Raw genomic sequence first — 15,973 nt, forward strand, 5'->3', positions numbered from 1 at the left:
GGGGGAGACAATTAAGAGGGGCTTTAAACAATGAGAAAAAGGGGAAGAACATATGAAACTGGAGAAAATATGAAAAAATTACAGAGATCTGAAAGTACTTTTAGAGAATGCAAAATTGCCCAATGAGGCTGGAGGTTGGAGGTGAAGAGGATGAAATATAAGGTATAAGTCAACTGAATATAAGGTCAATTCAGTTCAGTACAAATTTTGGAGGCTTAGTACTATGGAAAATGGAGAACCATTCAAGATTTTCGGTAGAAAAGCAGTATGTACTTTATAATGTAATATTGACTGATGGAAGACTGTCAGGGAGCAAGACACTGAAAATAGGAAGAGCAATTATTATGCTACTGCAATCCTAAAGGAGAATGATGAAGAAGGCCTGAACTATCACAACAGGAATGGGAAAAAGGATATTTAGAAGAGCTGCAGCAGAGGGTTCTATGACTGACTATGTTTTGAGAAGGAGATGGTAAATATCATGAGGAGACTTCAAATTTAGTTATTAGAGTAAGTGGGAGTGTAACTGTATAAAAGAACAATACAGGAATAATTTGGAGGAAAGGATTCTAAATCTGGTTTCTGATGAAAGAAATGTGAGATGCCAGCAGGACATCAAAGGGTGATTCCAGTATGCGACAACAAGGAGAGTCTAGAGCTTGGAAGAGAAGTCAGGCTTAAAATAGAAAGCCATTGGTATGTAGGTGGTGAATCTAATAATGAGAATCAGTAATTCATTTGTTACACATAGAATGGTTGCCGGGCGCGGTGGCTCAAGCCTGTAATCCCAGCACTTTGGGAGGCCGAGACGGGTGGATCACGAGGTCAGGAGATCGAGACCATCCTGGCTAGCACGGTGAAACCCCGTCTCTACTAAAAATACAAAAAACTAGCCGGGCGAGGTGGCGGGCGCCTGTAGTCCCAGCTACTCGGGAGGCTGAGGCAGAAGAATGGCGTAAACCCGGGAGGCGGAGCTTGCAGTGAGCTGAGATCTGGCCACTGCACTCCAGCCCGGGCGACAGAGCAAGACTCTGTCTCAAAAAAAAAAAAAAAAAAAAAAAAAAAGAGACACTGAAGGACAATATATGTCCATTCCAGGATAATTCTATGATCAATGATTAACTTTTTAATACATTTTCCAGATGCTTAATCTATATACATTTTGTAACCCTGTTAAACAATTTTTAAGTATTCATATTATGTTAAAAAAAAGTTTAACAGAATTAACAATATGTGCCTATTGTTGTACAACAGATCGCTAGAAGTTTCTCATTTTGTGTGAATGAAGCTCTGTATCCATTGGACAATTCCCTATTTCCCTCTCCTCCCAGCCCCTGGCAACCACCATTCTACTTTCTATGAGTTCAATTACTTTAGATGTCTCATCTAAGTAGAACCATGAAGTATTAGTTTTGTTTTGGTGATTGGCTTATTTCACTTAGCATTATGTCCTGAAGGTTCATCCATGTTGTAGCATATGACAGGATTTCCTTATTTTTTTTGAAGGCTCAATAACATTCCATCGTATAAATAGGCCATATTTTGCCTATCCACTCATCTGTTAATGAACATTTAGATTACTTTCATATCTTTGCTATTGTAGATAATGCTATGATGAACACAGGTGTGTAAGTATCTTTTTGAGATCCTATTTTCAATTCTTTTGGATATATACCCAGAAGTGGCATTGACAGATCATATGAAAGTTCTATTTTTTAATTTTTTGAAGAAATGCCATACTATTTTCTGTAGCAGTTGCAACATTTCACAAACCTACCAACAGGGCACAAGTGTTTCAATAGCTCCCTATTATCACCAATACTTGTATTTTCTTTTCTTTTTTTTTTGTAGTCATCCTAATGGGTGTTAGGTGGTATCTCATTGTGATTTTAATTTGTATTTCCCTGATGATTAGTGACATTGAGCAGCTTTTCATATGTGTGTTGGCCATTTGTGTATCTTCTTTGAGAAATGTCTATGCAAGTACTTTCCTCATTTTTAAATTGGAATATTTGATTTTTTTGTTGCTGAGTTGTAGGGATTCTTTATATATTCTGGATATTAACCCCTTATCAGATATATGATTTGCAATTATTTTTTCCCATTCTGTTGTTGCCATTTCACTCTGTGGATCGTGACCTTTGATGCACAAAATATTTAAATGTGAGGTAGTCTCATTTGTTTACATTTGTATAAGTTGTCTGTACTTTTTGGTATCATATCCAAGAGATCGTTTCCCATTCCAATGTCATAAAGATTTTCTGCATATTTCCTTCTGTGAGTTTCATAGTTTCAGACTTATAAGACTTAACTATTAGATATTTAATCCATTTTGAGGTAGTTTTTGGGCATGGTATAAGATAAGGGTTATCTTCGTTCTTTTGCAAAGAGAATAGCTGTTTTCCCAACAACATTTATTGAAGAGACTGTCCTTTCCCCATTGAATGGTCTTGGCACCATCTTCAAAGATCATTTGACCATATACATGAACATGTATTTCTGGGTTCTATATTCTGTTACATTAGTTTATATGTCTGTCTTTATGCCAGTACCAAACTTTTTGATTACTGTAACTTTATAATATGTTTTGAAATCAAGAGATGTAAGACTTCTAGCTTTGTTCTTCTTTTTCAAGATTGTTTTGGTTGTTCCAAGACCTCTGAAATTCCGTATGAATTTTAGGGTGGTACTTTCTATTTCTATAAAAAATGTCAGTGGGATTTTGATAGGGATAGCATTGAATCTGTAGATTCCTTTGGGTAGTATGGATATTTTAACAATATTGTGTCTTTCCATCCATGAATCCAGATATCTTTCCATTTACTGTGACTTTAACTTTATTCAGCAAAGCTGTGTGGTTTTCACTGCAGAAGTCTTTCATTTTCTTAGTTAAGTTTATTCCTAAGTATTTTATTCTTTCTGATGCTATTCTAAATGGGATTTTCTTAATTTCTTTTTCAGATTGTTAATTGTTCACTGTTAGTGTATAAAATTCAACTGATTTTTTATTGTTGACTTCGTACTTTGCAGTTTTACTGGCTTCTTGTATTAGCTTTAACAGTTAGTGTTTCTCTCTCTCTTTGCGTGTGTGTGTGTGTGTGTGTGTGTGTATGTATGTATATGAGTGGAATCTTCAGAGTTTTCTACATAAGATCATGTCATCTGGAAACAGAGAATCTTACTTCTTTCTTTCCATTTGGGGTGCATTTTCTTTCTTTTTGTTGCATAACTGCTTTGGTTAGAACTTCCAGGATTATACTGAAGAGAAGTGGCAAAAATGAGCATCTTTGCTTTTTTCTTGATCTTAAAAAAAAAAAGTTTCCAGTTTTTCACCATTTAGTATGTTAGTTATAAGATTTTCAGAAATGACCTTTATTATATTCAGGTAATTTCCTTCCGTTTCTAGTTTGCTGATTGTTATATCATGAACGGTTGCTGAATTTTCTAAAATGCATTTTCTGCATCATTTGAGATAATCATGTGATTTTCATTCCATGTTCTGTTAATGTGGTATATTACATTTATTGATTTTCATGCATTGAACGATCCTTGCATTCCAGGGATAAATCCCACATGGCTGAAGTATATAATCCAATCTGGTTTGCTAGTATTTTGTTGAGGATTTTTGCATCAATTTTTTTATCAGCTATCTTTTTTATGGTTGTATCTTTTTCTATTCATATCAGGGTAATGTTACCGAATAAAATTATTTTGGAAGCATTTCTTCTTCAAGGTTTTGGAAGATTTTGAGAAGAACTGGTACCAACTCTTTAAATGCTTGGTAGAATTCTCTAGTGAAGCCATCTGGTCATGGGTTTTACTTTATTAGCAGGTTTTCTTTATTGGGAGGATTTGGATTACTGATTCAATATCCTTAATGATTATAGATATGTTTAGATTTTCTATTTCTCCATAATTCAGTCACCAAGACTGTGACTGAATACCAAGGTTGTGTTTCTAGGAATTTATCCACTTCTTCTAGGTGATTCAATTTGTCGGCATATAATTGTATAGAGTAGTCTCTTACCATCTGTATTTCCGAAGCATCAGTTGCAATGTCTCCTCTTTTATTTTATTTTTAATTTAGTTATTTTGAGTCTTCTCTCTTTTTTTGTCTAGCTAAGAGTTTGTCAATTTTGTTGGCATTTTAGAAAACCCAACTCTTAGTTTCATTGTTTTTTTCCCTAGTATTTTTATTCTCTATTTTGTTTATTTCTGCTCTGATCTTTATTATTTCCTTCTTTCTGCTAACTTTGGATTTAGTTTATTCTTTTTCTCATTCCTTGAGGTAAAAAGTTAGGTTGCTGATTTGAGGTCTTTCCTCCTCATTAAAGTACATGCCACTAATATAAATTTCTCTCTTAGTATTGCTTTCGCTGCAATTCATAGGTTTTGGTGTGTTATGTTTTTGCCTCAAGATATTTCTAATTTCTCCCATGATTTTTTTCTTTGATCTACTGGTTGTTCAAGAGTGTTTCATTTAATTTTCACATATTTGTGTATTTTCCAGTTTTCCTACTGCTATTGATGTCGTTTCAGTCCACTAAGACTGTAAAAGATATCTCACAGATTTCAATCTTCTTAACTTTGTTAAGACTTGTTTTTTAGCCTAATATGTGGTCTATCCTACAGAGCATTCCATGTATGTTGGGTGGAATATTCTGTTAGATCTAATTGGTCGACAGCATTCAAATTCTCTGTTTCCTTATTAATCCTTCTGGTTGTTCTATCCAGTATCCAAAGTAGAATATTGAAATCTCCTACCATTATTGTGTTATTGTCTGTTCTCCCTTCAATCCTGTCAATGTTTACTTCTTATATTTGGGTGCTGTAATGTTAGCTGGATTTTAATTTATAATTGTTATATATTTCTGTTCTATCAATATAATATTCTTCTTTGTCTCTTGTGACAGTGTTTAACCTTTGTCTAATATAAGTATGGCCACCCCTGCTTTCTTTTGGTTATAATTTGCATGAAGTAATATCTTTTTCTGTCCTTTCATTTTCAGCCTATATGTGTCTTTACATCAAAGATGAGTCTCTTGTAGACATAATATAATTGCATGCTGTTTCTTTAATCCATTCATTCGCTTTGTCTTTTTACTGGGGAGTTTAATCCAATTACATTTAAAGGCCTTATTATTGGCACATGTTTTCTGTCTGTCTTGTAGCTATTTAGTCCCTCTTTTTCTCTCTTGCTGTCTTCCTTTGCATTATTAATATGCTTTCATTACTTTCTCATTTTCTTTTCTGTATCTTCTATAAGTATTTTCTTTGTAATTACCATGAGACTTACAGGAAACATAGTTAGAACAATCTATCAATCATACATGAAAGTCTACTCTTTTACATTCCTATCCCCACTGTGTTTTTGACATCACAAATTACATCTTTAGATATAATTTATCCATTAACAGTCATTTGTAGTTATACTTTAGGTTTTTGTCTATTAAATTCTATCCAGAATTACATGTGCTTTACATGTAATTCTACTTTGGATAACCATTATAGTAATATAGTATTATGAATTCGTATATATATATTTTTTCCTTTACCAGTGAGCTTTGTATTTTTCATAAACTTTCATGTTGCTGTCTAGGGTCCTTTCATGTCAACTTGCAGGAATCTCCTTAGCATTTCTTGTAAGCCAGGTCTAGTTGTGATGAACTCCCTTAGGTTTTGTTTGCCTGAGAAAGTCTTTATTTTTTCATTTTTGAAAGGACAGTTTTGCTGGGTGCAGTATTCCTCACTGGCAGATTTTGTTCCTTTAGCACTATGAATATAACATACTGCTCCCTTCTGACTGGTAAAATTTATCCAATGACATTCTTATGGGAACTTCATCGTACATGATGAGTCACTTTTCTCTTGCTCCTTTCAGATTTTCTCTTTGCCCTTGATTATTGACAGTTTGATTATAACATGTCTTAGTGTGGGTCTCTTTAGATTCACCTTAGTTATATCCTTTGAACTTCAAGTGTCTGGATGTACATTTCTTTCATCAAATTTGGGAAGTTCTTGACCATTATTTCTTCAAATAAGTTCTGTGTTCCTTTTCTCTTGGAACTCTCATAATGTATACACTGTTCCACATAATGGCATTCTATAAATCTCTTTGGCATTCCTTTTTTTTTTTTGAGTTGGGGTCTCACTCTGTTGCCCACAATGGAGTGCAGTGGTGTGATCTTGGCTCACTGAAACTTCCACCTCCTGGGTTCAAGCAATTCTTTTGGCTCAGCCTCCTGAGTAGCTGGGATTACAGGTGTGCACCACCAGGCCTGGCTAATTTTTGTATTTTTAGTAGAGATAGGGTTTCACCATGATGGCCAGGCTAGTCTTGAACCCCTGGACTCAAGTGATCCACCCACCTTGGCCTCCCAAAGTGCTGGGATTACAGGTGTGAACCACCACTTCTGGCTTCTTTGGCTTTCTTTACTTTACTTTTCTATTTTGTTTTTTTCTCTTTGCTCCTCTGACAATAATTTCAAATGATCTGTCTTCCAATTTTGCTGTTTTTCTCTTGATTGCTCCAGTAATTGTTGAACCCCTCTAGTGAGTTTTTCAATTCTGTTATTGTATCCATTGGCTCTAGAATCTCTCTTTGGTTCTTTTTTAATAGTTTCTTTTTGTTGAAATCTTCATTTTGTACATTCATTGGTTTCCTGATTTTGTTTAGTTGTCCATTTGTGTTCTCTTGTAGATCAGTGACCTTTTTAAAGGTAATCATTTTGAATTATTTGCCAGGTAATCATAAATCTCTGTTTCTTTGAAGTTGGTTTCTAGATAATTACTTTGATCTTTTGATATTTTGCTGAGTTTTAGTCATTTGAGAAACAACCATGTCTCCCAGTCTTTACAGACGGGCCTCATATAGGGGACATTCTCACCAATCAACCTGGCTAGAAATTCTGAGGGGGCCTCTGAAACCTCCCGCTTTTTGAAAGAGGGGGAGTGTGACTTCTCTGGGTCTGTGTATGTAATTTCCCAATTAGAGAGGTTTGCAGGTTTCTCTGTCAGGAGCTTGCAATCTCTTGCTCTCAATAGTGTTTGTCTGCAGCATTGTAGGCTCTGTGGTGCTGCTGTAGCAACCCATCACTGTTCCTTATTCTCAGTGGTGTGCAGACATCCAAAGTATGCCAGCTCTCTGTTACCACCCCAGTGAGGCAAGAGAGAAACCATTCCCTTGGTAGCCCTCCAAAAAGTCAGAACACCTAATGCATGTTCCACTCCTCTCTCTCTCCTGGGTGAAAAGTCAAGAATTGGGCACTTTCTCCAGATTGCACTGATTGGTGCTGGTACCTGTGTTGGCACTGTAGGCCCTGTGGTACTACAGCAAGCTGCCTCCACTCTCCCTGGCTTTCAGCAGCTCTCAGGCATTTAAACTGTGGTAGTTCCGTCAATGCAGTGAGACAGAAAGCAGTTCTTTGGGCAGCTTTCTGAAAAGCTAGAATATTGCATGTATGTTTCACTCTTCCCCCACTGAAAGAAGCCATGAGTAGGATGTTTTCTCTTGATTATGCTAAGCTATGCTGACTTGGAGGAGGGACTATCACAGGTAAAGTAAAACTGTTCTTACCCATTTCAATGTGTCTATTCTTGACTTTGTGCCAGCTTGGGGGTATTGCAACTATCTGTTTTCTGGAGTTCTCATGAAGCTATTATGACCATATATTGATGTTAAGTTGGTGTCTCTGTGAGGATATGAGGGTTGGGGTGTCCTATCTATTAACTTAATGTTTCTTAGCAATACCAGCTACAATGCTGACAATGAGGAAGGTAAAAAGCCTAACTCAAAGTAATGAATGATGCAACTTTTCATATAAAATAAAAAGGTGATAACTGAGAAAAATAAGAGAAATACGACAAAATTTAAACTGAATAGCGAATACTACTTTGGGAATTTAGGTTTCACAAGTAAAAAAATTATATTTGTGAGCCAGGCATGATGGCTACTCAGGAGATTGAGGCAGGAGGATTGTTTGAGCCCAGGAGTTCAAATCCAGTCTGGGAAACATAGATCCAATCCCTAAAAAATTTTTTCTTTTTAAATTTTGAGAACCGAGTAAATAAACTACATGAGGATATAGTAAAGAAAACTGAATAAAGTTGGTTTACTTAGATTAGATAAAAAAGTCGAGATAGTGCTTATAAACAGTACTTCAATAAATATTTTTGGAAGTCAATTGCTAATTATCCTTAGTTAAAAAAAGAAAGATAATCTAGCCGGGCGCGGTGGCTCAAGCCTGTAATCCCAGCACTTTGGGAGGCCGAGACGGGCGGATCACGAGGTCAGGAGATCGAGACCATCCTGGCTAACACGGTGAAACCCCGTCTCTACTAAAAATACAAAAAATTAGCCGGGCGAGGTGGCTGGCGCCTGTGGTCCCAGCTACTCGGGAGGCTGAGGCAGGAGAATGGCGTGAACCCGGGAGGCGGAGGTTGCAGTGAGCTGAGATCCGGCCACTGCACTCCAGCCTGGGAGACAGAGCAAGACTCCGTCTCAAAAAAAAAAAAAAAAAAAAAAAAAAGAAAGATAATCTAAATGATGGTAAGCAGCTATTATCAGATCCCGTGAATGCCAATCAAGATGACAAGGGATTAGGTTGTAGCAAGAGATAAGAATTTTTTTTTTCTAAAAATAGGAGGCACAAGAAATTAACATACTTCTCCAAGGATTATTTCAAAATCCTCTTTCCTGGGAATAATAAAAAAGATAAAAATTAATGTTTCTTAATAGTAAGATGCAAGAAAATTAACCAGAAGACATATCCATCTATGACAAATTAAGGGGTATAAGACTGAAAAGTCTGATTTATACTCCAGGCAAGAGGTAGTAATAAGTCCAGAATCTGGGTGGCAGTAGTGAGAATGAATGAAGGGATAGGGGCCAGAGTGAATACATGAGATAATTTGAAGAGAAGGAGCAGTTAAAAAAACAAACAAACAAAAAAACCCCAGTATTTTCAATAAATTAACACTAGAGTTTTTGCTAATGTTCATTGTTTTCCTTCTCTGTTCCCATATGGGTTTCTTATTTAGCATATTCTGCTGTCTTTTGCTTGCTCTGTCTGCTCAAGGTCTTTCTCTCATTTATTTATGCAGTCATCCAATCAACTTTTATTGAGAGAGAGTCATGGTGATAGATTCTGGTAATAGTATCAGGGAACAAGATAGACGAGGTCTTGCAAGATGCTTAGGGTAGAGTAGAGGGGACAGTGGAGAAGACAGAAAAGCACTACACTGTAAATAGGCTTGCAATAAAGTAGCGAAACTATAGTATACTAGAAAAGAACTTGGGAGGGGCACTTTGCTCAGATTTGGGAGGTGATAGAAGGCTTCCTGAAAGAACTGTAGGATAGGTAGGAGTTATCCAGGTTTCGGAAGAAATGAGAAATCAACATTTTGGGAAAGAGGGAACTATCTGCAAATTGAAATGTCCATATGGCTGGTGCACTGCATTCCAGGTAAACCTAGAGATAAGCAGAAGCCATTGGTAAGCAATTTTAAGGAGTTGGGCCTTTAAGCAAGAACAATAAGGAGCCATTAAAGGGTTAAAGTTATTAAAGGAGTATGATAGGTTTAGATTTGTATTTCAGAATGATAAAAATGCTTGTAGGATGAGGAATAAAAAACACTAAAGATTTCTGCTTTGGACAAATCAGTGGCTAGTGATGTTAGTCCTTGAAATATGGAAGAAGAATAGATTAAGATTATAAATTTAGTTTTAGTCATGTGGAGTATGAGATACTTGTGTAATATTCAAGAAAAGATCTACAACAGACAGTTGGAAAAAAAATCTGAAAATTAGGAAGAAGATATGGATTGGAGTTACAGATTTGGTTTATTTGGTTTATTTGGTTTATAACAAAGCCTTGTTAATAGATGGCTTTGCTCATGCATAATATAGAGTGTGAATGGAAGATCTATGGGAGAAGTCTGAATAATACTGATATTTATGACTGGGCAAAAAAAAAAAAAAAAAAAAACACGAAAGCTACCAAAGAAGCTGGAGAAAATGCAAACAGATAGTTTAAAAGCAACACTAGAGGACAGAAGTGCCAAGAAAGATAATTACTTCATTAAGGAGGGAGGGATTTATAAAGGTACCCAAGCTTTACCTGCCTTCCTTTTAGGCTTTCCCTTCCTCTTATACCCTAATCATAGTCCTAAATGCACCCATATGCTTAAAACTCTGCTCTCAGAGGTGGCAGTCAAATTATCTGATAAATTTACATAAGACTAGTGTATTTTAAAGCATAATTTGTTACTCCAACCTGTTAATGTATCTTCATTAAAAGAGTAGATATTTTAAGACAATGTCTTTACTCTAAAGAATAATGATAAGGCTGGGTGCAGTGGCTCATGTCTATAATCCCAGCATTTTGGGAGGCTGAGGCGGGTGGATCACCTGAGGTCAGGAGTTCAAGACCACCCTGGCCAACATGGTGAAATCCCATCTCTACTAAAAATATAAAATTAGCAGGGTGTGGTGGTGCATGCCTGTAATCCCAGCTACTTGGGAGGCTGAGGCAGGAGAATCACTTGAATCCGGGAAGTGGAGGTTGCAGTGAGCCAAGATCGTGTCATTGCACCCCAGCCTGGGCAACAAGAGCAAAACTCCGTCTCAAAAACAAAGAACAATGATAATACCAGAAGTACCAATAGTATACTAATAACAGTAATACTAGTAGTACTAGTAGTAACCATAACAATAGCAGCTACAAAGCTGTAGTACACAAAAAAGCATGGTATTTGTATAAAGCCAGACATATAGATCAATGAAACAGAATAGGGAACCAATTAACTTTTGACAAAGGCATCAGGAACATGCACCAGAGAAAAGGTATCTTCCTCAGTAAACGGTGCTGGGAAAACTGGATAGCCATATGCAGAAAAATGAAACTAGATGCCTATCTTTTATTATATACAAAAATCACCTGAAAATGGATTAAAGACTTAAACATAAGAACAAAAACTATAAAACTGCTAGAAGAAAACACAGAAGAAACACACTTTGGGACATTGGTATAGGCAAATATTTTTTGGCTAAGACTTCAAAAGTACAGACAACAAAACAAAAACAGACAAATGAGACTATATCAAACTAAAAAGCTTCCACACAGCAAAAGAAACAATCAACAGAGTAGAGTTAACCTGCAATGTGGGAGAAAATACTTGCAAACTGTTCATCTGACAAGGGACTAATATCCATAACATAACAAGGAATTCAAACAACTCAACAGAAAAAACCCAAGTAATTCCATTAAAAAGTAATCAAATTAGCTGAATAGACATCTCTCAAAAGAGGACATACCTATGGCCAATAAGTATATGAAAAAAAGCCCAACATCACTAATCATCAGAGAAATGCGAATCAAAACTATAATGAAATATAATCCAGCTCCAGTTAGAATGGCTACTATAAAAACCAAAAAACAAAAAACAAAAAGTAACGAATACTGGTGAGGATGTGGAGAATAGGGAACTCTTACACACTGTTGGTGGGAATGTAAATTAGTAAGACATTATAAAAAATACTATGGACTCCCTCAAAAAAGTACAAATAGAACTACTATATAACTCAGCAATTCTACAATTGGGTATATATCCAAAGGAAAGGAAATCAGCATATCAAAGAGATGCCTGTACCCCCATGTTTACTGAAGCACTGTCCACCATAGCCAAGATATAGAATTAAACTGTGTCCATCATATAGAATTAAACTGTGTCCATCAATAAATAACTGGATAAAGAAAATGTGGTATTTATGCACAATGGACTACTATTTAAAATAGTAGAAATTCTGTCATTTGCAGCAACACAGATGGAACTGGAAGGCATGTTAAGTGGAGGTAAGATAGGCACAGAATGACAGATACTGTAACCTTTCATTAAACTGTGGGAGCTAAAAAAGTTGACCTCATTGAGGCAGTGAGTGGAGTGATATTATCAGAGGCTGGGAAGGATGGGGTGGGGGATAAAGAGAAGTTGGCTAAAAGGTACAAACATACAGTTACATAGAATGAATAAGTTCTAATGTTTTATAGTACAGTAGGGTGACTATAGTTAACATCAATGTATTGTATATTTCAAAATAACTAGAATATAGAATTTGAAATGTTCCCAACATGAAGAAATGGCAAATGCTCAAGAGGTGATGAATATCCCAAATACCCTGAATTGATCATTAAAATTCTATGCATATATCAAGATATCATAGGTACTCCATAAATAGGTACAAATATATATCAATAAAAATTCTAAATTCCATTAAAATAGACTAAAAAAATCTATAAAAGTCAATCCCAGGAAAATGTACCACTTGTCCTATAAAACACAGGCTGAACAAAGTACATTAAGAAAACAATTAAGGCTGGGCACGGTGGCTCACGCCTGTAATCTTAGCACTTTGGGAGGCTGAGGCAGGCTGCTCACGAGGTCAGGAGTTCAAGACAGTCTGGGCAACATAGTGAAACCCTGTCTCTATTAAAAATACAAAAATTAGCTGGGCATGGTGGCGCACGCCTGTAGTCCCAGCTACTTGGGAGGCTGAGGCAGAAGAATCACTTGAACCTGGGAGGTGGAGGTTGCAGTGAACTGAGATCATGCCTCTGCATTCCAGCCTGGGTGACAGAGCAAGACTCTGTCTCGGGGTGGGGGAGAAAGAAAGCAATTAAAACACTGTACTGAAGTGCTGAAATATAAGTTCACATATGGCATTCCTCACTGTAACATTTTTTAGTTTACTTGATTTCTTGCATAAAACCAGTTATTCACAAAAATAACAAAATTTTGCTTTATTAAAAATAAAGTGATTGACAGAAGGAAATGAATTACAGGTGGAAAGATGACATAAGACAATAACTAGTATCATATCATCTTTATAGCATATGTTGTAATAAAATGATTTTGGCACCGATAATCAGATATTTGTTTATAAGTACCCATGGATATACCATATATCAATTTCTATTCTTATCTATTGCTTATTTTGCATAATATTGAATTGGGTTTTGAAGGCCTTATTGAAATTAAGTAGGTAACACAGCATGTTCGTTAAAAATGTGGGCTATAAAATCAAGGTCTGAAATACTGGCTTCAACTCATATACCATTTACTTACACAAGCAACTTATTTAACTCTGGAATCTTTAATTTCCTTATTTATTTAATGTAGAAATTAATAGAATTTTACTCACAGGATTTGTTTTTGTATGTGAGGATTAAGTAGGATGAAACATGTAGACAAGTATTTGATACACAGTAACATTCAATAAAAAGTAACCTTGTTATTATCATCATTATCAAGAAAATAATGGTAATTGGTAGCATCAGTAGTAATAGTAACAATAATATCAGTTAACATTTACTGAGTGATTATGTACCTAGCATAAATATACTAATTAATCCTTGTTACAATCTATAAGGTAGATCATCTTATTACCACATTTTAAAATTTATTTATTTTATTCTTTACCATTTCTGCCCTTTGTGAACAAGTTATTACCACATTTTACAGATCAGGAAAGTGAGGCATAGAGATACTAAGCACTTGTTCAAGTTCACACAGCTAATAAGTAGAGAAATCAAGATTTTAACATAGGGAGTTTGACTCTAGAAAGGAAAAATGCCACTTCAACCAAGACTTAGTCTTAGAGTCAGAGTCACAGAAAGGAAAGTCAGGATATTTATAAGATTTTGAAATTTGGTCCAAAGTAGATCTTTTAATATAGGCGCTTCATTAAGAATGGATAAAGATCATGATACAATCATTTAGGATTGATGGATATAGCAAGGCAAGGAGTTGTAAGAGCTTGTTCACATTTGGTGCCCACGAAAGAGGTTCAGTTTCTAAGGACTTGGTTAAGTCATACAATGGCATGGCAATTTCAGAAAAGTTGGGAACTCATTGTCTGCAATAGCCAGTGAGACCCAGGTATCTTCTTAATTAGGGCCAAGATTTGGTTTTCAGGGATGTAAAAGAGGCATTAAGTTTATTACATTTTATTTTGCCTTGGCCAAGGAATTTCTTATGGAAGTACTTTTGCAATCTGATTTTATTTGGGATATTTCTTCAAACCAATACAAAACTCTAGCTCATTAATTGTTTGCAATTTTGTTTCCTTTTTATTCTCAGGCTCCTTTTAAATAAACAATTTTGTTCATAGCAAAAATTCCTTAGGGTGCTTATTATAATTCTTCCATAGCAAGACTCTCACTAACAAAACAGAAAGAAAACAAGGAAGGTTCTCATAGGTTGATCAATGACCCAGGGCAAAGTTTATCTAAAGGACACCAGTCTTACAAGAAACCTGAAACTTGGTTTTCAGGGACAGCTTGCAAAATACTTACTGAGGCCTATGTCTATGTTTTTCCTTATGAACTTACCCCTTACAGAGATATAACAGAAAATGACAAGGATAGACAGAGATGAATAGTAGTGTTATTGGTAATAAGACAGATTTTCACCAAGAATAAATGCATTTCCGAATTTAGATTATCAAAGGTGTCCTAAAAAGGATTCCTTACTCCTAGGAGACAAAATACAGTTGGCAACTGGAGAGCTCAAAGAAAATAAATCAAAGTTCAATCTAATGTGAGACTTATCTCACTGTAACAACTGGAAACACTCTCCATGCCCTAAATTGGAGGTTCAAAGGGACTCAGAGGAATTTATTTCTTTGAGGTGTGAGCCACTGTGCCTGGCCAATATAATGATCTTGGGAGAGCAATAATTGTGCTTGCCCAAGGGTTTGGAGCTAAGATAACAGATTTACAAAACAAAAATGGAAAAATTTACACAAAAAAACCCCAAGAATTTTTACCTTTGTGAAGGTCTCTATTTTTTTACTGTGAAATAAAGATCAGTCACATGAGCACTCTGTGCCCATGTGACCCAACCCCAATAAAAACCCTGAACATTAAGGCTCAGTGAGCTTCCTTGCTTGGCAATACTTGATGCATTCTGTCATATATTGTTGCTGGGAGAAATAAGCAATGTCCATATGGCTCCACTGGGAGAGGGCAACTGGAAGCTTGCACCTGGTTTCTCCTGGACTCTGCCCTATGTATCTTTTTGGCTTTGCTGATGTTAATCTGTATCATTTCAGTGTAATAAACCGTAACCAGGAGCATAACACAAAAATAATGCGATATCCTGCTAGAAATAGAAATCATTCAATTTGCTAAAACTCCCAGTGGCATGAGTATCAGTAGACCTATTTCAGTATGACTCCCCTGTACTTCTCTTGATAAAGATCAGGAAGAAGATGGGGTGATGTAATTAAGCTATTAAGTTATAAAGAACAATAATAAAACAATTAGAATTTATACAGCACTTTTTTCTTAGGATCCTAAATCTTTTAAGACACAATTTTCAATGACATCATTTCAAGGATACAGATAAGGAAAACCTATTATAGTTCCTTTTTATAAGATAGAAAAATGAATGATATACAAAGTTAAATGACTTCTGAGTTAATGCTATTAGTGATCAAACCAATAAATAAAATAGAAGATAGAGGATTCTTTACTCTTGGTTTAGGGTTCTATGTTCTAAAACATGCTGCCTGTGAAGTTATGATATGTCAGGAATTCATATTCACAAAGTGATTATGATGTACTCTTTTGGGAGCCATATACTCTTTTTTTAGAATTAGCTTCTCTTCAGGAATTTACATTATTATTATTATTATTATTATTATTATTTTCAGTTAGTTTGTTTTCAAATAACTTTTGGCAGTGAAACAATTAAAGAGATTCAGCATCACAGAGGAACTCATTCCTACCCTCCTAGGAGTGTATCAAAGTTCTGGTGTCAGCTTGCAAAAACAATTAGATTAAGGGAAATATTTATTAATATATTGATACTGGCAATATTTTTAGAAGGTAAAAGCCCTAATATTCATATTAGTCACATAAATGTTCCCCATTGCTTTTCTTCTTTTTTTCACCAAAATATCATTTTTAGCTTT

General features: G+C 35.5%; 1 protein-coding gene across 1 annotated transcript in view; it reads right to left on the reverse strand.

Moving 5' to 3' along the window:
* GPHN (gephyrin) overlaps nt 1-15,973 on the reverse strand; it is a 728,696-nt gene that overhangs the window by 158,145 nt on the left and 554,578 nt on the right. The window lies entirely within an intron of this gene.

Source organism: Piliocolobus tephrosceles, chromosome 6, assembly GCF_002776525.5.
Source record: "Piliocolobus tephrosceles isolate RC106 chromosome 6, ASM277652v3, whole genome shotgun sequence".
Taxonomy (NCBI): Eukaryota; Metazoa; Chordata; class Mammalia; order Primates; family Cercopithecidae; genus Piliocolobus; species Piliocolobus tephrosceles.